Below are 23,525 nucleotides of genomic sequence, written 5' to 3' on the forward strand. Positions count from 1 at the left end.
ACACCTCCTGCCCAGTCTTGGGAGGGGAAGAACTTCCCCTGTATAAACCCTGGGCTGAGGCAGGGTTAGTCAGTCAAGGAGAGTAGAGACAAGAAACAGTCACAGGAAGAAACAGCAGAAGCTCAGTGGGAGCAATACTACTACAAGTCAGGGGCTGGCAGCTGCAGAGCTCGCCCTGACTGAGAAGCTTTCTTACCGGACCCGGCGTCCGAGGCTGTGGGGACTAACTCTTACCCAGCAGCAGAAGCCGATCGGCAGGGGATTTCAGGTCCTCAGGCCCAGAAACCCGAAGGCACGGTCACACTCGTGGGACCAGCACCGCCATCGTGGAGCGGAAGCCATTAGAAGGCCCCGAGTCACCGGCCATACGGGTGAGCACCACACGGTACACTCAGGGACGTGGGCTACTTATATCCGCTTCTAGCAAGGTAGCCAGAAGAGTACAGTCAGTTTGGGAGGCCTACAACTCCGCCTGGCCAGGGGAGATCCCATCTGCTCAAGGACTGACCAGGCCCCGTTCACTAGCAAGTACTCCGGGAGGGTCTATCGTTGTTACCAGTAAAGACCCTGAATTACACCGCACCGTCTCTGAGTGGTTCCTGCTACCCCCATCATCCACATCTGCTGCCCTGAGGCCATACCCCTCCCGTTGGGGGTTATACCATCTACGCTGCACCATCCATCCACCGGCCTCAGCGGACTGTCTTGCAGCGGCAGCTCCATAGCTGCATTCAACGGGTGGCGTAGTCGTCCTACATCTACCGCTGTTACATCGCCGCTCAGTTTGACTCCCTGGGCACGGACCGGGTCACCGCCACAAGACTACAACCCTCAAGAGATCCGGCTCCGGGTAAGCTCCCGCGTGCGCAACGCAGCGCGACACAGGCCCAGGGGCGCGTCAGTATCAACTGGTGAAAATATTCTGGATACTGTTGGCTCTTTATAAAGGGGAAGTTGAGAGCAGAGATATAACAATCGCGGTCGCAGAGAGTGCGATTGTGCCCTAACGGGAGGGGGGCCCGCCGACGCCAGCGCCTGTTTCTGAAAATATCAGAGTAAACGCATTCAGGTGAAGTGTATTGCTGGGCAGGGACCCTCCAGTTCCCTGCACCACAATACACGCTACCGGACAATCAGAAGCCGGCAGTTTACGTTGGCTTGGCAGTCACAAGCAACACACGGCAGTGATGTCATGCGCTGCCCATGCAGGCACACTGAAGTCATCTACAGAAGAGGACGCCGCACGTCCTAGGAGCGGAGGAAAGCAAGAAGAATTGTTTATTTTTTTTAATTTTATATATTGGAAATAGGCGGCAGAACATTATACCAGGACATTATACCATGAAGGGGCCTAGGATGGGGAGGATAATACAATGAAGGGGCACAAGATGGGGAGCATTATACAAGGAAAGGGCACAGAATGGGGAGCATTAAATAAGAAAGGGGCCCAGGATGGGGAGCATTTTACAAGGAAAGGGTGCAGAATGGGAAGCATTATACAAGAAAAGGGCCCAGGATGGGGACTTTATATAAGGAAAGGGCGCAGGACGGGGCACATTATACAAGGAAAGGGTGCAAGATGGGGAGCATTATATAAGGAAAGGGCGAAGGATGGGGAAGATTATAAAAGAAAGGGGCCCATGATGGGGAGCATTTTACAAGGAAAGGGCGCAGAATGGGGCCATTATATAAGGAAAGGGCGCAGGATGGGGACATTGTATAAGGAAAGGGCACAGGATGAGGAGCATTATACAAGGAAAGGGAGCAGAATGGGGAGCATTATACAAGGAAAGGGTGCAGAATGGGGAGCATTATACAAGGAAATGGTGCAGAATGGAGAGCATTATACAAAGAAGGGGCCCAGAATGGGGAGCATTATACAAGGAAATGGCGCAGGATGGGGAGCATTATACAAGAAAAGGACCCAGGATGGGGACATTATATAAGGAAAGGGCGCAGGATGGGGACATTGTATAAGGAAAAGGCACAGGATGGGGAGCATTATACAAGGAAAGGACGCAGAATGGGGAGCATTATACAAGGAAAGGGTGTACAATGGGGAGCATTATACAAGGAAAGGGTGCAGGATAGAGAGCATTATACAAAGAAGGGGCCCAAGATGGGGAGCATTATACAAGGAAATGGCGCAGGATGGGGAGCATTATGCAAGGAAAGAGTGCAGGATGAGGAGCATTATATAAGAAAGGGGCGCAGAATGGGGTGCATTATAGAAAGAGCCCAGGATGGGGAGCATTATACAAGGAAAGGGCCTAGGATGGGAAGCATTATACAAGCAAAGGGCCCAGGATGGGAAGCATAATACAAGGAAGGGGCCCAGAATCGGGGACATTATACAAGGAAAGGGCCCAGTATGTGGAGCATTATACCAAAAAGGAGAATATTATACCAGGCAGAGGCCCAGGAGAGAGGATTTTATAACAGGAAGGGGCATATGATGGGGGACATTATGCCAGGAAGCGGCCAAGGATAAGAGACATTATAAAGGATGGGGGAGATTATTACAGGAAACCGCCAGGACAAGGGACATTATTGCATGGGGGGTGAACACGCATGTCATTATAGGATCTAGAATGCTACAAGGTCCCATATATCTGACTTACATGCAGGTGGGGGCCCAGGTCCAAATTTTGCACAGGTGTCCATCGGATTCTAGTTACGCCCACTGCTTGGGAGTTACCACATAAGGTTTGTGCATATCCTTAGCAGGACAGGAAAACTGTATCCTTCCATGACCTTCGAAATAATAACATTTTAACACCCCCAAATTATGCAATTTCATCATATGCAGCACAGGAAAGCAACAGAATCCTTGAGCCATGGAGGGGGTAACGGCAACCTGGTCTAATAAAAGCAAAAAAAGGCTTTTCATGTTGATGCTGAATCGATGTTCAAAGAGCAGGAAATATCCAGGAACAATGAAAAATATTGAGCAAGAGCCTTCATAATACCTATTTATAAAAGCACTTTAGAACACAGTTTAGGATAAAAGTGGTGGTACGTATTTGTATCTGCATCTATAGGGAACTCTACTATAGCAGTTATATTCTTGTACATAGAGAGCAGTATTATAGTAGTTATATTCTTGTACATAGGGGCAGTATTATAGTAGTTATATTCTTGTACATAGGGGGCAGTATTATAGTAGTTATATTCTTGTACATAGGAGCAGTATTATAGTAGTTATATTCTTGTACATAGGGGCAGTATTATAGTAGTTATATTCTTGTACATAGAGAGCAGTATTAGAGTAGTTATATTCTTGTACATAGGAGGCAGTATTATAATAGTTATATTCTTGTACATGGGGGCAGTATTATAGTAGTTATATTCTTGTACATAGGAGGCAGTATTATAGTAGTTATATTCTTGTACATACGAGCAGTATTATAATAGTTATATTCTTGTACATAGTGGCAGTATTATAGTAGTTATATTCTTGTACATAGGAGGCAGTATTATAATAGTTATATTCTTGTACATGGGGGCAGTATTATAGTAGTTATATTTTTGTACATAGGAGCAGTATTATAGTAGTTATATTCTGATACATAGAGGGCAGTATTATAGTAGTTATATTCTTGTACATAGGAGGCAGTATTATAGCAGTTATATTCTTGTACATAGGGAGCAGTATTATAGTAGTTATATTGTTTTACATAGGGAGCAGTATTATAGTAGTTATATTCTTATACATAGAGGCAGTATTATAGTAGTTATATTCTAATACATAGTGGCAGTATTATAGTAGTTATATTCTTGTACATAGGGTCAGTATTATAGTAGTTATATTCTTATACATAGAGGCAGTATTATGTAGTTATATTCTTATACATAGGGTCAGTATTATAGTAGTTATATTCTTGTACATGAGGCAGTATTATAGTAGTTATATTCTTGTACATAGGAGCAGTATTATAGTAGTTATATTCTTGTACATAGGGGTAGTATTATAGTAGTTATATTCTTGTACAAAGGAGCAGTATTATAGTAGTTATATTCTTGTACATAGAGGCAGTATTATAGTAGTTATATTCTTTTACATAGTGGCAGTATTATAGTAGTTATATTCTTGTACATAGGGGCAGTATTATAGTAGTTATATTCTTGTACATAGGAGCAGTATTATAGAAGTTATATTCTTGTACATAGGGGCAGTATTATAGTAGTTATATTCTTGTACATAGGGGGCAGTATTGTAGTAGTTATATTCTTGTACATAGGGGCAGTATTATAGTAGTTATATTCTTGTACATAGGAGCAGTATTATAGTAGCTATAGTCTTGTACATAGGAGCAGTATTATGGTAGTTATATTCTTGTACTTAGGGGGCAGTATTATAGTAGTTATATTCTTGTACATAGGGGCAGTATTATAGTAGTTATATTCTTGTACATAGGAGCAGTATTATAGTAGTTATATTCTTGTACATAGGAGCAGTATTATAGTAGTTATACTCTTGTACATAGGAGCAGTAATATAGTAGTTATATTCTTGTAAATAGGGAGCAGTATTATAGTAGTTATATTCTTGTACATTGGAGCAGTATTATAGTAGTTATATTCTTGTACATAGTGTAAGGTGGCTAATGGTCGCATAGTCGATGGGAGATTTGTGTCACGGAGATGGCTGCCCTCTGTGATGTAACCTGGAGTGTTTCTCTAGTACAAATAAGCTTTAAGAGGATTGTTTGGTGCCCCTGGGACCGGGTTATTGGTAGCTAGGAGAGTTGGGCGGGTCCTGCTACCCACATACCTCACCTCTGGGTGTGGTTAGCAGCCTTTAAAATGGTTGCCGTTGTTTGGCACATGGTCTGTATGTTTGGAGGGAGAAGGCCTCCTGTGTGTGGTTGTCTCCAGACCGAGCCAGGACACTGGACACTACCCTGCCTGTGTGCCACACAGGTCTGGCTGGGCAGAGACCTGCTAAGGACACTTTACTTTGTTTGCCTGAACCTGAAAAAGCTGTTTGTTTTTCCTTTTGCTTCTGGGTTTATGAAGAAATAAACCGACATGATCTTTTAAAGGAACATGCTTAGTGTTTTCCTCCCAGCGTTCCCAGAAGATACGTGTGACTGCTACAATGAGGGCAGTATGTCCTGGGTAAAGTCTGCAACAAGCCAGCAAGCATCGCCAGACAAAATGGAGGACCTGCTGAAACACCTGGTTCAGTCGCAGCAGCACCAACAGGCTGTTGTTACAGCAGATCCAGCAACACCAGCAGATGCAGCTTCTAGCAACCGCCATCCGGGGCAGGACGAGAGCCCCAACCCCAGATCCGGCTGATCACTCCCACATCCGGAACGCAGTAAGATGGGCCTTGCAGAAGATGACCCCTGGGGATGATATGGAAGCTTTTCTAACTGTATTTGAAAGGGTTGCTGAGAGGTAGAAACTTCCGCCAGAGCAGTGGGCAGAGGTGCTGGTGCCATAGCTGATGAGGGAGCCTCAGAAAGCGTACTATGATCTAGCTTTGCAGGACGCTAAGGAGTATGGCAAGCTAAGGACCAAGATTCTATCACACTTGGGGGTGACGATGTCTGTCAGGGCCCAGCAGGTCCACCGCTGGGCCTATCACTGGGACAAACCTCCTTGCTCCCAAATGTTTGACCTTCTGCACCTGGTCCAGAAGTGGCTCCAGCCAGAGTCGGTAGAGCGGTTGGTGATGGACCAGTTTGTGCACTCCCTGTTGAGGCCAATGCAGACTTGGGTTGCCCAGGGTGATCCCCAGAATGCCAATGAACTGGTTGAACTGGTCGAAAGAGACCAAGGGGTTGAGGGTTCCTTGGGAAGGCAGCCTAATCCATACTGGGGGTCCCAATGAGGGGCGGAGGCCCAAAAGTGGATAGGGCGTCCAAGGTCCAAAGGGGCGGGGCAGGTAATGCCCAAGGTCCCTACGCGTGATGTTATTTGCTGGAGGTGCCACGGTCCAGGCCATATGGCCGCCCGTTGTCCCCTGTCCCCCGAGCAGATGGACTGCAGCATGGGATGCCGCTGTTCATATTATGCATATCCTGCCTGCAGTGTGAGCTTTCCACTCAGCGAGGGACCACAAGCATGTCCCGTGAAGGTGAACAGGCTGCAGCTAACGGCACTACTAGACTCCGGGAGTCTGGTGACCCTTGTGAGGGCCACCCTTCCTCTCCAACTGATTCCAGGGAAAAAAGTCGGCATACGGTGCATTCATGGTGATGCCAAAGACTATCCTATGGCCAGAGAAGACATTGAAATGGCCCGCGGTACTGAGTCCCACGAGGTCGGCGTCATTCAGGACTTGTTGCACACTATTATTATAGGCAGGGACTTTTGTTTATTTTGGGATCTGTGGGGGAAGGGTTCCGGGTTCACAGGCTCAGATAGAAAACCAGTGAACTCTGATGAGGTATCACCACACCTGAGTCAGGCAGGTTTCCATTTTGTGTCCTTATGGGGGATGAGGTGGTAGGGTCCCCTGAGTGTGACATTCCGGAGTTAGGGGTGACCAACGAGAATTTTGGGTCTGCCCAACATAAGGACCTAACTCTGAAGGAAGCCTTCAATAATGTCACCGTCATAAATGGGGTTGCACAGGAGCCGGGGGCTGACACAAGGTTTCCCTATTTTATAAGTGGGAAATTGTTGTACCGGGTCACGAAGGTGAGGGAGGAGCTGGTGGAACAGTTAATAGTGCCAGGCCCCTATAGACGGAAGGTGTTGGACATGGCCTATTCACATATCTTGGGGGACATCTAGGGGTGGAAAAAACACAGGAACGAATCATGCAGAGGTTCTATTGGCCCGGGTGTCACCGGCAAATATTAAAGTATTGCAGGTCCTGCCCTACGTGCCAGTTAACCGCCCCCACCTCTCACTTTCGAAGTCCCCTCATGCCATTACTAGTTATGGGCGAGCACTAAAATGCTCGGGTGCTCGTTGCTCGGGTCGCGCACATTGGAATACTCGGGTGCTCGACCCGAGCAACGAGCCCAATGTAAGTCTATTGGAAACTCAAGCATTTTTCAGGCGGTCCCCCCAGTGGTCTGCAGAGGGCCTAAAAATTGTTCAAATCGATGGGAACAGTGCTCAAATGGAATGGGAACAGCATGGGGAAGGCCCCTGGAAGCATTTCTGACTCCCAGGTCACTGCTGTCAACAATTTTGTCAGAGGAATTACGCCACTTTTACGGACTCACAATAAAAGATACAAAAACGAACCCAAAATGGATTTTCCTGGGAAATATGTTAATGAACATCCTTCCCAAGGTAATGACTTGTATATAAGGCAAAATAAATAAACAAAAACAAAAATACTCCTCCACACCATAGGCTATGTTCACACGTAGCGTTTTTGATGTGTTTATGTGCTTTTGTATTGCTTTCAACCGTGATAAATGCATTCACCGGGAAATGTCATTTTAACATTTTTCAACCTTATCTGGCCATGTGGTGTGTGAGACATGATCAGACACATCCTGTTTCATTTATGAAGGAGGGACTCTGAAAGTCACAAAGCCTATTTTTAAAGGGCCATCAGGCGGCCTTTACTATTCTTTAAGGGCCAGCAGTCGGCCCTCAATATTCTTAGAGAGCCATCAACCGGCTATGCTTTGTTGTTCCCATTACTAAAGAGTGGGTCTCCTATACTGTTATTGCGTATTTGGACCTACTCCAATACCCCTTGGAAGAGAGCTAGAGGAGGGCCTCCTTAGAAAAAATGTTCCCATTATTAGGAAGTGGGTGTCCCATTGTGTTTGCCTATGCAGTGAATGCAAGGGTTGCCAAAAATTTGGAGGCACTCCAATGCCCCTTGGAAGAGACGTGGAGGTCAGAGGGCCTTCTGAAAACAATGTTCCATTGTTAGGAAGTGGGTCTCCCATTGTGTTTGCCTATGCAGTGAATGCAAGGGTTGCCAAAAATTTGGAGGCACTCCAATGACCCTCGGAAGAAACGTGGAGGTCAGAGGGCCTCCTGAAAACAATGTTCCCATTATTAGGAAGTGGGACTCCCATTGTGTTTGTCTATGCAGTGAATGCAAGGGTTGCCAAAAATTTGGAGGCACTCCAATGCCCCTTGGAAGAGATGTGGAGGTAAGAGGGCCTCCTGAAAACAATGTTCCCATTATTAGGATGTGGGTCTCCCATTGTGTTTGCCTATGCAGTGAATGCAAGGGTTGCCAAAAATTTGGAGGCACTCCAATGTGTTTTGGAAAAGACGTGGAGGTCAGAGGGCCTCCTGAAAACCATGTTCCCATTATTAGGAAGTGGGTCTCCCATAGTGTTGGCCTATGCAGTGAATGCAAGGGCTGCCAATAATTGGGAGGCACTCTAATACCCCTTGGAAGAAGAATTAGAAACGAGCGAGTCTCCTATACTTGTAATGCCCATGCACGAAGTGTATGGGCTGACAAACATTTACTACTGGTGGGTATACATGAACATACTGAATAAAATTTTTTTTACGGGCATCATAAACACCCTTTAAAAAAATTATGTGGGTGTTGCATCACGGACCACAGTCACCCTGGTGATATGGTGGTGGAGGATGAGGATGATGAGAAGGAGGAGGACAAGAGCAAATAGCCAAAATCAGGAAGCTTATACCCATGTGTGGGTGTGAAGAGATGCATGGGAATACTCCTCCCAAAAAAAGACACTGGATTTGAGTTTATGTTAAGCTGCTATCATTCGGTGGTGTTGAGAAGTCTGGCCCAATCCAGCCCTTGTTCATTTTTATAAGCGTCAGCATTTTCAGTTGACAGGTGGATGCGCTTATCAGTTATAATTCCACCAGCGGCACTAAAAATCCGCTCTGATAAAACGTTAGCGTCAGGGCAGGCCAGGACCTCCAAGGCATAGAGGGCCAGTTCATTCCACGTGTCCAGCTTGGATACCCAATAATTATAAGGCACAGAGGAATCACAGAGGATGTTGGTACGGTCGGCAAGGTACTCCCTCAGCATCTTCCCAAACGTTGCACTCCTTGTGAGATTACCCCGCGTCTCAGGGCCTGTGCGATGGGAGGAACTGAGAAAATTCTCCCAGAACTTTGACAGTGTTTCCCTACCTCTGCTGGATTGGAGTTGTGTCTCTCTCGCCTGTACTGCTTGGTTGTCCAACGAACTGTGACCTCTGCCGCCAGCGTTTTCAGATGGGAATTTTTTTAATAGATCCACACCAAGGGCCTTCTGGTACCGACCCATTTTGTAGACCTGTCTGCCTCAGTAATAAGAGATAGAAAGTTCTCCTTGTTGGGTCGGTCTAGAAACGTCACCAACCAGTAATGACTGTCACCCAAAATTTTGAGAACGCAAGGGTCATGGGAAAGGCAGCGTAACATAAACTCAGCCATGCGTGCCAGACTGCTAACAGGCAAGACTTCCGTGTCCTCACCAAGAGGACGACTTACCATGCTCTCCTCCTCCTCCACATCTCTGTCATCAGGCCATCCACGTTGAACAGACGGTATGACAGTTGTGCAGGTAGTACCATCTTTTGTGCATGAAACTAGCTCCTGTTCTTCCTCCTCCTACTCCTCTTCCTCATTGTAACCCAATCCACATTGGGATGAGATGAGGCTGGGCTGTGTGTAATCAACCTGTATGGTTCCTTGCTTCATCTCATCGTGCTCCTCCTGCAATGCATCCTCTTTGTGAGCAGAGAGCGTTTCAGAAGACAGAGGAGCGGGATGGTGACGCTAATTATGGCGTTATCGCCGCTCACCATCTTGGTGGAGTACTCAAAGTTTTGGAGGATGGTACATATGTCTGACATCCATGTCCACTCTTGAGGTCTTATGTGTGGAGTCTGAACTGAATACCGATGGCCTTGTTGATGCTGGTACTCAACAACTGCCCTCTTCTGCTCACAAATCCTTCCCAACATCTGCAGTGTAGAGTTTCAACGCGTGGGGACATCACACACAAGTCTGTGACCCGGAAGCTGCTGAAACACGGCAATGGTGGCAGAAGCTGTAGGTGACTTTCTAAAATGGGCATGCAGGCAGCGTACTTTAACAAGCAGATCCGGCAGCTCCGGGTAGGATTTGAGAAACTGCTGAACCACGAGGTTAAGCACATGGGCCAGGCATGGTATGTGTGTGAGTTCGCCTCGCCTCAGAGCCGCCACCAGGTTCCGGTCATTGTCACACACGACCATGCCTGACTGTAGGTTCAGCGGTGTGAGCCACAGATCTTCCTGCTCTTTCAGAGCTGTCCACAACTCGTCAGCATTGTGCGGTTTGTCACCTAAGCATATTAGCTTCAACACAGCCTGTTGCCGCTTGGCCGAGGCAGTGCTCTGCAGTGCTTCCAGCTTGTGACTGATATGGTCATTTCGGAGATGGAGGCTGAAGAGGAGGAGGAGGCTGAGGAGGATGAGGTGCAGGATCTGTAGACTGTGGAGGCAACCCTGATTGACCTAGGGCCCGCAATCCTTGGCGTCGGCAGGACGTGTTCCGTCCCAAGGTCCGACTGGGTCCCGGCTTCCACTATGTTAACCCAGTGTGCCGTCAGCGAGATGTACCTTCCCTGCCCACAAGTATTTGTCCATGTGCCCATGGTTGGATGAGGGCACGGCTAATGTTTTGGGACACGTGCTTGTGTAATGCGGGGACGACACACCTGGAGAAATAGTGGTAGGTGGGGACCGAGTACCGAGAGACAACCGCCGCCATCAGGTTGCGGAATGCTTCCGTCTCCACGAGCCTAAAAGGCAACATTTCGAGCGAAAGCAGTCACGAAATGTGGGAATTTAGTAGAATAGCCTGTGGGGCGTTGGCTGTATATTTGTGCTTGCGTTCCAAGGACAGGGGTATGGACAACTGAACACTGCGCTGGGACAAGGACGTGGACGTGCTTCCTGATGCTGCTACTTGAGAGTGTACAATGACAGGTGCAGGGCAGGAGGCATCTTTGCATGCACCATGGACAAAGGATTGGCTTGCATGCACAACAGTGGAAGAAGCAGTGGTGCCGCCCGCAGACACTGTTCCTGGACCCTGGGGTTCGACCCACAAAGTCGGGTGCTTTGCTGCCATGTGCCTCATCATGCTAGTGGTGGTCAGGCTGGTAGTTTTGCCACCCCTGCTGATGCTGGCCTGGCAGGTGATGCAAATGGCCTTTTTGGGGTTATCAGCAGAGTCTTTAAAAAACAACCAGACTCAGGAAGACCTAACAGTTGTACTGGCAACTTCCTTTGTGTTGGTGTTATGGGGAACGGTTGCCTGCCTTGTGTCTGCAGCCACCACAATGCTTCTTCCTCCTTGTTGGGGTGCTCTACCTCCCTCCCCCTGTGTGCTGCTCTCCTCGCTCTGCATGTCCTCCTGCCAGGTTGGGTCAGTTACTATATCATCCACCACCTCGTCTTCCACTTCCGCACCCTGGTCCTCCTCCTGACTTTCTGGCAATTGTGTCTCATCATCGTCCACCTCTTGTGATGCTCAAATATTTGGACATCGCTACATGCGATCTCCTCTTGCCCCGCTTCAAGTGGACCGGGCAAGAGGCCCGAATCTATAAATGGAAAAGTGAACAGCTCTTCAGAGTGTAAAAAGTGTGGGATCAATTGTCTCCGGGCACTCGGCATGGTGGGAGGAAGGAGGATCAGGGTGAGGAATATGCGGTCCAGACTCACGGCTACTGAGACTTGACCGTGTGAAAGACAGGGTAGTGGTGGTGCTGGCAAAGTGACTGGAAGACTTATCCGCTATCCAACCAACAACCTTTTGACACTGCTCTGGGTTCAATATTGGCGTGCTGTGGTCCCCTAGGAATTGGGACAGGAAGGTCAGGCGAGAAGATGTGGGTGTTTGTTGTGGCACAATTCCAGCTTGCCCACGGCCTCGGCCTTGGCCTCTTCATGCACCATCACCATCACGTCCAGTTCCCTGTCCCTTGCCACGCGCCTTGCCCATTTTAAATGGAGGAAATATCTTCCACGCTCACTAAAAATGGCTGAATTTGGAGCGAAGTTATATGTGATTCATGTGACGGAAAAAACACAGTTTTAAATACCTGGCCTGTAGGTAACTATTTTGAACAGAAAACCGGTGTCAAAAACTTCGCTGACACACTGAAACAAATTTTTATTGGAGGCCAGAAATGGCAGAATTTTCAGAAAACGTATATGTGATCCGTGTCACGGACAATCCACAGTTGTAAATACCTGGCCTGTAGGTAACTATTTTGAACAGCAAACCGGTGTCCAAAACTTTGCTGACACACTGAAACACATTTTTAATGGAAGTCAGAAATGGCAGTATTTTCTGAAAACGTATATGTGATCCGTGTGACGGAGAAACCACAGTTTTAAATAGCTGGATTTTTAGCGCTGTAATATGGAAAGGACCTGGCTGTATTCTGCAGTGCCAACAAGCAAATGGAGCAGAAAAACTGTGTTCTCTGGATTGCTTTTTAAGCAAATAATGAGGATTAAGATCCAAAAAAAAAGTATTCCTGGCCCCTGAGACCTGGGCCTTTGTCTAGAAATATCTAACAGCAGCAGAAGGCAGAACGGGAATGGAGCCTCTTGTGCTATATGTACTGCAGTCTGCTATATACAATGCAGTCTGCTATATACTCTGCCTGCCTATATACACTGCCTGCCTGATATCTCTGCTGATGGATTAGTCCTCAGAAGGACTGTTTGTTGAGATGGATATGTGTAATATACTTCTGTTCTACCTACACTACCTAATAAACAAGCAAATCTCTTCCTAGCTCAGCAGCACCTCTCCCTACACTGTCTGATTGCGGAGTAGACTGACGAGCATGGCGGCGCCAGGTCTTATATAGACCTGATGACGCTGTGCGGCCAGCCAATCACTGTAATGCCACAACCAACATGGCTGCGGCATTACAGTGACTGGCTGGCAATCCCTGCATGTTCATTGGCTCTGTAAAGAGCGCCAAACATGCAGGGAGGGGACCCAAACATCTCGTAAGTACTCAGCGAACTCCGAGAGTACTGAGATGCTCGGGCGAGTACCGAGTACTTGCAAGTATGCTCATTCATCACTAGCCATTACCCATTATTGAAGTGCCGTTCGAGAGAATTGCCATGGACTTGGTCGTTCCCCTGATTAAATGTGCTCGTGTGCATCAATATATATTAGTCATCCTGAACTATGCCGCACGCTATCCTGAAGCAATTCCCCTGAGAAACTCCTCCGCAAAGAGTATAGCCCGCGAATTGGTCCATGTTTTTTCACAGACAGGTCTACCAAAGGAGATCCTGACCGACCTGGGAACACCTTTTATGAGTAAGGTGATGAGGGAGTTATGCAAGGTCAAGCAAATCTCCTAACTGAGGACTTCAGTGTACCATACTCAGACAGATGGCCTTGTGGAAAGCTTTAATAAAACAGTATGCTGAGGAAGGCCAGAGAAAAGGATAGTAGAGACTAGGACTGTCTCCTACCGTATCTGTTGTTCTCCATCCGTGAGGTTCCACAGGCTTCTACGGGGTTCTCGCCATTCAAACTCCTGTATGGCCGACATCTACAGGGTCTCCTTGATATAGCAAAGGAAACCTGGGAAGCCAAAGTCTCGCCCCACAGAAGCGTCATCAAGCACGTTGCACTAATGCAGCAGAGGATTGCGAAAGTGATGCCCGTAAAAGGACATCCACTCCAGGCACAAGAAGCTCAGGCCAGGGTCTAAAACCAGTCAGCCAGAGTGAGGCAATTCAATCGGGGAGACCGAGTCCTAGTGCTAATTCCTACAGTGGAGAGTAAGTTTTTGGCAAAATGGCAAGGGCCATATGAAGTGGTGGAAAAAGTTGCTGAAGTGAACTACTGTCACGAACATGCTTTGTGGAACCACTGTGCCACGGACCAACGACTGCCTGGAGGGGCGTAACTAGGGGCCTCGCCCAATCTGACCCTGGACGCATGGCGACTTTATGACTTCATGACCCGAGGAAGGACGAGGGAGGTAGCCCAGGTGCTACTCCAGAACAGACCAACGGATGCGCAACAGCTGGACCCAATAGGACAGGTAGGATGGTGCCCAGGAGTGACAAACAGGATAGCATCGGAGAGCGTCAAGCTTGGTTGCACCGGAGTGCAGCAGGATTGCACCGGAGTGAAGCAGACTTGGTTTGCACCTGAGTGCAGCATGGTTGGTTGCACCTGAGTGCAGCAGGATTGCACCGGAGTGAAGCAGACTTTTTTTGCACCTGAGTGCAGCATGGTTGGTTGCACCTGAGTGCAGCAGGCTAGATTGCACCAGAGTGCAGCAGGGTTACAACGGAGTGCAGCAGACTTGGTTTGCACCGGAGTCCGACCGGCTTCAGCAGAGATATAGTACGTGGAAGGCATTCTGAATCCATAACCAAGGAGGTAACTTCAGTTTATAGGAGACCTCGTTGATCCGCTTCAGCATTTCGAAAGGACTGATAAAACAAGGGCCCAACTTGTAAGAGGGAACATTCAGCCGGACGTACCTGGCTGAGAGCCATACCTTGTCGCCAGGGCAGAAGCATGGAGGATCCAGGCGCCTTTTGTCCGCAAGTCTTATCATACAGGCGGAGGACGCTTCTAGAGTGGCTTTGGTATCCTCCCACAACTTTAAAAAATCCTTAGAGAGGACATCTGCCGCAGGGGCCTCAGAAGGAACCGTCACCGGGAGGGGAACCTTGGGTTGCCGACCAAAAACAATGTAGAAAGGAGACTCTCCTGAGGCTTCACCAACATGATGGTTGTATGAGAACTCAGCCCAGAAAACTAACTTCACCCAATCATTTTGGTGGGCATTGACAAAGTGTCACAGGTAGTTGCCCAGGACCTGGTTGACACGCTCCACTTTCCCATTGGACTGAGAGTGATAGGCCGAGGAGAAGTCCAAGACGATATCCAGATGCTTACAGAGAGCTCGCCAGAACCTGGAAGTGAACTGCAAACCTCGATCGGACACAATTTTTATGAGGAAATCCGTGCAGACGGAAAATATGTTTGATGAAGCTGTCAGCCAGTTTTGGAGCAGACGAAAGAGCAGACAACGGGGTAAAGTGCGCCATTTTGGAGAAGCGGTCTACAACTACCCAGATGACGGTGCAGCCCTCGGATATTGGCAAAACCGTGATGAAGTCCATAGCTATGTGCTGCCACGGGCCAGACGGTACGGGTAAAGGCAGGTGAGAACCTGGAGAAAGTCGTCTGGGGACTTTATTGCGAGCACAAATCGTACAAGCAGCCACGTAGGCATAAATCTCCCTCCTCATGGATGGCCACCAGTAATGGTGAGAAATCAGTTGCAGCATCCTCCTTTGTCCTGCGTGACCAGCCACCTTGGATGAATGGCCCCATGACAAAACTCACTCCCTCTCGTATTTGGCCACAAGGGTTTTTACTGGGGGAATTTGCGACAGGTTGACTGGAGCGACAGTAACCATCTTGGACGGATCGATGATTAATTGAGGATCTGCCTCTTGCTCCCTGGACAGAAATGAACGAGAGAGGGCATCAGCTCTGATATTCACCGGACATGAAATGTAACAAAAAGTTAAAGTGGGCAAAAAACAAAGACCACCTGGCCTGGAGTGGATTAAGTCTCTGGGCAGACTGAATATACAGTACAGACCAAAAGTTTGGACACACCTTCTCATTTAAAGATTTTTCTGTATTTTCATGACTTGGGAAATTGTACATTCACACTGAAGGCATCAAAACTATGAATTAACACATGTGGAATTATATACTTAACAAAAAAAGTGTGAAACAACTGAAAATATGTCTTATATTCTAGGTTCTTCAAAATAGCCACCTTTTGCTTTGATGACTGCTTTGCACACTCTTGGCATTCTCTTGATGAGCTTCAAGAGGTAGTCACCGGAAATGGTTTTCACTTCACAGGTGTGCCCTGTCAGGTTTAATAAGTGGGATTTCTTGCCTTATAAATGGAGTTGGGACCATCAGTTGTGTTGTGCAGAAGGCATGTGGATACACAGCTGATAGTCCTACTGAATAGACTGTTAGAATTTGTATTATGGCAAGAAAAAAGCAGCTAAGTAAAGATAAACGAGTGGCCATCATTACTTTAAGAAATGAAGGTCAGTCAGTCCGAAAAATTAGACAAACTTTGAAAGTGTCCCCAAGTGCAGTTGCAAAAACCATCAAGCGCTACAAAGAAACTGGCTCACATGAGGACTGCCCCAGGAAAGGAAGACCAAGAGTCACCTCTGTTTCTGAGGATAAGTTTATCTGAGTCACCAGCCTCAGAAATCGCAGGTTAACAGCAGCTCAGATTAGAGACCAGGTCAATGCCACACAGAGTTCTAGCAGCAGACACATCTCTTCAACAACTGTTAAGAGGAGACTTTGTGCAGCAGGCCTTCATGGTAAAATAGCTGCTAGGAAACCACTGCTGAGGACAGGCAACAAGCAGAAAAGACTTGTTTGGGATAAAGAACACAAGGAATGGACATTAGACTGGTGGAAATCTGTGCTTTGGTCTGATGAGTCCAAATTTGATATCTTTGGTTCCAACCACCGTGTCTTTGTGCTACGCGGAAAAGGTGAACGGATGGACTCTACATGCCTGGTTCCCACAGTGAAGCATGGAGGAAGAGCTGTGATGGTGTGGGGGTGCTTTGCTGGTGACACTGTTGGGGATTTATTCAAAATTGAAGACATACTGAACCAGCATGGCTGCCACAGCATCTTGCAGAGGCATGCTATTCCATCCGGTTTGCGTTTAGATGGACCATCATTTATTTTTCAACAGGACAATGACCCCAAACACACCTCCAGGCTGTGTAAGGGCTATTTGACCAAGAAGGAGAGTGATGGAGTGCTACGCCAGATGACCTGGCCTCCACAGTCACCAGACCTGAACCCAATCGAGATGGTTTGGGGTGAGCTGGACCGCAGAGTGAAGGCAAAAGGGCCAACAACTGCTAAGCATCTCTGGGAACTCCTTCAAGATTGTTGGAAGACCATTTCCGGTGACTACCTCTTGAAGCTCATCAAGAGAATGCCAAGAGTGTGCAAAGCAGTCATCAAAGCAAAAGGTGGCTACTTTGAAGAACCTAGAATATAAGACATATTTTCAGTTGCTTCACACTTTTTTTTTGTTAAGTATATAATTCCATATGTGTTAATTCATAGTTTTGATGCCTTCAGTGTGAATGTAAATTTTCATAGTCATGAAAATACAGAAAAATCTTTAAATGAGAAGGTGTGTCCAAACTTTTGGTCTGTACTGTATGCAGGTTCTTATGATCCATGTAGACTGAATAGACTGCGCCCTCCAGCAGGTATCGCCACTCCTCCAAAGCCATTTTAATGGCGAGTAACTCCTGGTCACCGATGGAGTAGTTATGCTCTGGAGCGGAGAAGGCCTTGGAGAAGAAATCGCAGGACACTCGGCAACCCGAGAAGGACTTTTGAGTGAGTACAGCCCCAGCCCCACATGAGGGTGTGTCCACCTATAGGAAGAACTGTTTGTTCAGGTCCGGACGATGCAGGACAGGAGCGGTGGAGAAGGACCATTTAAGAGAGTGGAAGGCCTTCTCAGCCTCAGGGGACCAGTTCTTTGGATCGGCTTCTTTTCTGGTCATGGCAGAGATGGGAGCGGTAAGAGTGGAGAAGTGAGGAATGAATTGTTGATAATAGTTAGCAAAGCCAAGGAATCTCTGAATTGCTTTGACTCCAGTGGGCAGCGGCCATATTATCATGGAAGAGACTTTCTCAGGATCCATCCTGAGTCTGGTATCCGAGATAACGTAATTCAAGAAGGGAAGGACAAACTGTTCAAAAACACACTTCTCATACTTGGCGTAGAGTCGGTTCTCCCTAAGACGCTGAAGAACTTGCCAAACTGCTCATCTGTGAGAGGCCACATCCGGAGAAAATGCCGAAATATCGTCAATATACACAACAATGCAAGAATAAAGCAGGTCCCGGAAGATATCATTGACGAACTCTTGAAAAACTGCCAGTGCGTTACTGAGACCGAAGGGCATCACTCAGTATTCATAATGCACGTCCCTGGTGTTGAAGGCCGTCTTTCACTCATCTCCCCGGCAAATGCTGATTAGATTGTAGGCGCCTCTTAAATCTAATTTGTTGAAGATCCTGGCACCCCTTAATCGGTCAAACAACTCAGGGATTAGTGGGATAGGGTATTTATTTTTCACCGTGATCTGGTTGAGGCCCCGATGATCTCTGCTTCCGTCTTGTCGAATACATCAGCAAAAGACCAATAGGCGGGCAGCAGACTGGCAGCGAAGCTGGAGAAACAAGCGGCCTTTGGAAGGACGGAGCCAGGTGCCGCGATCCTCTCTCACGTGCTGCCTCTCGGGGAACGCTCTCAGAAACGAAGGTCTATACAGATCGTGATGGAGATCAGGTCCTCGATGGTAGTTGAATACAAACACATGGGCCATGCACACAGTGAACAAGTCTGTAGGACAGTGTTCACAACACCAAAGGAGTGAAACACACAAGGACACAGTAAAACAAACGTATAAAAATACTCTGTTGTAAAAAAGTAACAGTAAACAGCAAGTGCTAGTAAAAGGTGATAAAAAACAGGGTATTTAGTTGACACGTTTTTTGCAAAAAATGAATACTAAGCCGCTCTACCAACGTCAAGGTAACCCAGATCAGAGCAGACCCTATCTGATGTATTTAAAAACTGATCATGTGTATAGTACCTATATGAGAAGATCTAACAGGTAATGTCCATGTGGACTCGATGGTAGTTGATAGGTCTCGACTGGCTAGCTCATCCTTAATGTTTCCGGAAGGCCCCTCCCAGAACGTCGCCACCAAAGCTTCGTTATTCCATCCGAGTTCAGATGCCAGAGTGCGGAAGCGGACCGCATAATGTACCACAGATGAATTGGACTGACGTAAACGGAGAAGAGCAGAAGCCGAAGAGGTGGTTTGCCCAGGTTCATAAAATACTCTGAGAAAAGCCTCCAAGAATGCCGGCAAATTGGAAATGATCGGGTCCTCTCTCTCCCATAATGGGTTCAACCACGCTAGGGCCTTGCCCCCAAGGTGCGACGTAAGGAATGCTACCTTTATTCGGTCCGATGGGAAGAGGTGAGGAAGAAGTTCAAAGTATAGCCGGCCCTGATTGATGAACCCGTGGCAGAGCTTCGGATTGCCGTCAAAGCGTGGTGGAGCGGTGAGTTGGGGGCCTGAACCTCGAACTAAGCAAACAGACTGAGAAGGTTCCAAAGAAGACACGGCTGCTTGAACATGAGGGAACTCTGGAGAGATTTTTAAGGCCTCCAACTTGGTAGTCAGGGACTGTAACTGTATAGAGAGGAGCACACGGGGCTGCTACCATCACGCTGTGTGCCGGAACTATCTTTTCTTCGCCCAATGCCCCCTCTACTATTAAAGACTGACACTGGAGTGTGTGCTGCAGTGGAGGACTTGCTGTACAAACTGTTACACCGTTCATGGAACCAACACCGACTTGGTAATGTGCCTTTCCAGTGTTTGCTCTGAACCCTTCCTGAGACCTAACATAATCCACTTCTTCTGCAACCCAGCTGAGAATCTCCCCTCTAGGGATATAGAGACCTAGCCTTGAGCACCTCTGACAGGCCATGAGCCTAGGACTGTGCCGGCGTCCAGATTCGGTCTCAAATGTGTCCTCATTCTGATAACTTGCACGAGTAAAACACTTCTTCACTGCTGATTCTGCTGATGGAGTCTTCTTTCCTGTCTGCTCAGTCTTCCTCCCCTCTCTGTCTCTCTCTGTACATGGAACAGAACATACACTGGTCCTGTGCAACCGGGTCTTGAACCCAGGAATGAGGTGGTCTGATCAGGGGCGTACATAGGAATCATGGGGCCCCATAGCAGAAGCACCCCCCACCAAAAAAAAATGGAAATAATTGTCGGGGTCACAGAAGAGCAGATCTCACAACTTTCCAGCCTTTACAAAGCAAGTCTCTTCCAGCTGAAGTCCTAGATTCCTCTTTCATTGCCCCATAAAATAGTGCCCTACCCCCCTAAACAGCATGATACCCCCATGGTGCATTCCTCCTCATTAGCCTCTAAATGCACAGTATAATGACCCTATTGTCAGGGCTGTGGAGTCGGTGTCCATTTTGGTGGAGTCGGAGTGGGAGTCGGTATAAAATGGACCGACTTCGACTCCTAATATATATAATAAATTGGGTACAATAGTTCAATGCAATGGGAAAGTTAAAAATGTCCTATAAATGTCTGTCCTATTCCTGATCTAAGGGTCTAGACTTTTAGCTGAGATGAATCTGTGCTACAGTAAATTTATCACTTAAACATGAGCCATGTATGAGGGAGTCGGAGTTGGAGTTGGTGTCATGGAAATTGAGGAGTTGGAGATTTGGCTTACTGACTCCACAGCCCTGCCTACTGTACCCCACCTCAACTCCCAGGGCAAAGTATGGTGACCCCAACACAGTATGATCCCCCATCTGTGACCCCCACACAGTCCTCCATAAAGTATAATGGGCCTACATACAGTATAATGGCCCCCACACCTCTCCACACTCCACAGAGTATAATGCATTCCGCATGGTCCTCCATACAGTATAATGCACTTGCCATGGTCCTCCACACAGTATAATGCACTCGCCATGGTTCTCCTCGCAGTATAATGCACTCGACATGGTCCTCCACACAGTATAATGCACTCGCCATGGTCTTCTACACAGTATAATGCACTCGCCATGGTCATCCACACAGTATAATGCACTCGCCATGGTCCTCCATGCAGTATAATGCACTCCTCATGGTCCTCTATATAGTATAATGCACTCCACATGGTCCTCCACATAGTATAATGTACTCCCCATGGTCCTGCACACAGTATAATGCACTCCTCATGGTCCTGCACACAGTATAATGCACTCCCCATGGTCCTGCACACAGTATAATGCACTCCTTATGGTCCTGCACACAGTATAATGCACTCCCCGTGGTTCTGCACACAGTATAATGCACTCTCCATGGTTCTCTACACAGTATAATGCTCTCCCCATGGTCCTCCACACAGTATAATGCACTCCCCATGGTCCTCCACACAGTATAATACACTCCCAATGGTCCTCCACACAATATAATGTACTCCCCATGGTCCTCCACACAGTATAATGCGCTCCCCATGGTCCTGCACACAGTATAATGCACTCCCCATGGTCCTGCACACAGTATAATGCACTCCATATGGTCCTCCACGCAGTATAATGCACTCCCTATGGTCCTCCACACAGTATAATGAACTCCTCATGGTCCATCACAATGTATAATGCACTCGCCATGGTCCTCCCCATAGTATAATGCACTCCCCATGGTCCTCCACACAGTATAATGATCTCCCCATGGTCCTCCACACAGTATAATGCACTCGCCATGGTCCTCCCCACAGTATAATGCTCTCCCTATGGTCCTCCACACAGTATAATGCACCCCATGGTCCTGTACGCAGTATAATGCAGCCCCCACCATAGGGTAAAATGCAGCCCCAGTCCTCCAGTATTATCAGTACTCGCTGATTTACAAAAATAAATAAATAAATACACACTCACCCCTCCTATTTCCCTGCTGCTTCAGTCTCTGCAGCGCATCTCTCTCATCACCTCAGCAACTGCCAGCTCCACTGTCTGATAGAGCGTGGAGCGTCATCACGCTGCTGCGTTAGAAGCAGAGGAGGAATGATGGGAGAGAGAGTGTCACATGACGTTCCCTCCTCCATCATTGCTATCAACCAGGGCCAACTCCAGGTTTTCGTGGGCCCCGGGTAAAAGAGTCTCAGTAGCCCCTTTAATACATACACCATCCATGATGCACAGATAGGGCAGAGAAATATAGATATACAATACAGGGCCCAGGCTGCCATCCTTCACATATGCAAACATGCGAACACACACACAGTATGCATACATGCACAGTACACACACATGCACGCACACACACAGTACGTACACATGCACACACACAGTACGCAGACATGCGCACACTCAGTACACGCACAGTACGCACACATGCACACACACAGTACGCACACATGCACACACACAGTACACACACAGTACGCACACATGCACACACACAGTACGCACACATGCACACACACAGTACACACACAGTACGCACACATGCACACACACAGTACGCACACATGCACATACACAGTACACACACAGTACGCACACATGCACACACACACAGTACGCAGACATGCACAGTACACACACATGCACGCACACACACAGTAAGTAGACATGCACGCACACACACAGGACACAGACATGCGCACACTAAGTACGAACACACACAGTACAAACACACAGTACGCACACATGCACACACACAGTACGCACACATGCACACACACACAGTAAGCAGACATGCACACACCCAGTATGCAGAAGTGCACGCACATGGTACGCAGACATGCACATACAAAAACAGATACACAGACATACAGACATTTTTACATATTTGAACACATTCTTAAAAACACATAAAACACACATTTATAAATATATACACAGTCATACACACTGACGTACACACAAGACACATTAGAAATATATTTAATATGGGGATTGGGGAATCTGGCGACAAGCCTCATTTACCTGCCCCTTGACTTGTGTACGGTTCAGTTGTGCAGGGCCGCCGGCATGTCTGATGGCCATCACAGGCTCTGGACCATTAGAGGGGCCCACTCTCTATCGGGGTCCAGACCGATCCCCCAGTATCTCTGCAGGGAGGACCTCCGGTGGTGTTTGATTGCCGGCACTTCATCGGGGCCCCCCTACTGCACCCCCTGCTCTGACGGCGCTGCTTAATTGCCGGAACTTCATCAGGGCCCCCTTCAGGGTCTCCCTTCATCAAGGCCCCCCTTGGGGCCTCCCATCAGCTGGGCCCCCTCGGGGCCTCCCTTCAACAAGGACCCCACGTGGCCTCCCTTCAACAGGGCCCCCCTCAACAGGACTCCCCCCAACCATCGGGGCGCCCCTTCTGCACCCCCTGCTCTGCTGTTTGATTGCTGTTGCCGCCCACCTGCACTGTGTTCAGGCATGGCCGCGATGTGCGGCTGTGTCTTGTAGTAATGACACAGCAGGGGCGACACAAGCACAATTAATGGTGCAGTGTTGCCCCTGCCATCATTACTACAAGACACAGCCACACAGTGCCTGAAAACAGTGCTGGCGGGCGGCAGCGGCAATCAAACAGCGGAGCAGGGGGTGCAGAAGGGTGTTGATTGCTATGGGGCCCCCCCGACTCACAGGCCCCATAGCAGTCGTGAGGCCTGACACCATTGGCGGTACTCACTCTTCCTACTGCTCCTCACTACTCCTTAGACTAGACTAGACTGTCTGCAACCCGGGATTAGTTTTTTTATAAAACAGTTCTAAAACCCCCCCAATTAATGATGTAACCCCTGGATTAACTCACTAGTGTCTAAGCAGTGTAGTGTACTGAATCCCTAGCTATTGTATAGTTCCTCCTGTTTGGCAGACCTCCTGCATCCCAGGGACGGCCTTAGGCAAAGCCTATAGAGAACCGGCATACAATAAT

Source organism: Phyllobates terribilis, unplaced genomic scaffold (genome assembly GCF_046119375.1).
Source record: "Phyllobates terribilis strain yellow unplaced genomic scaffold, ASM4611937v1 Scaffold_4__5_contigs__length_816908805, whole genome shotgun sequence".
NCBI lineage: Eukaryota > Metazoa > Chordata > Amphibia > Anura > Dendrobatidae > Phyllobates > Phyllobates terribilis.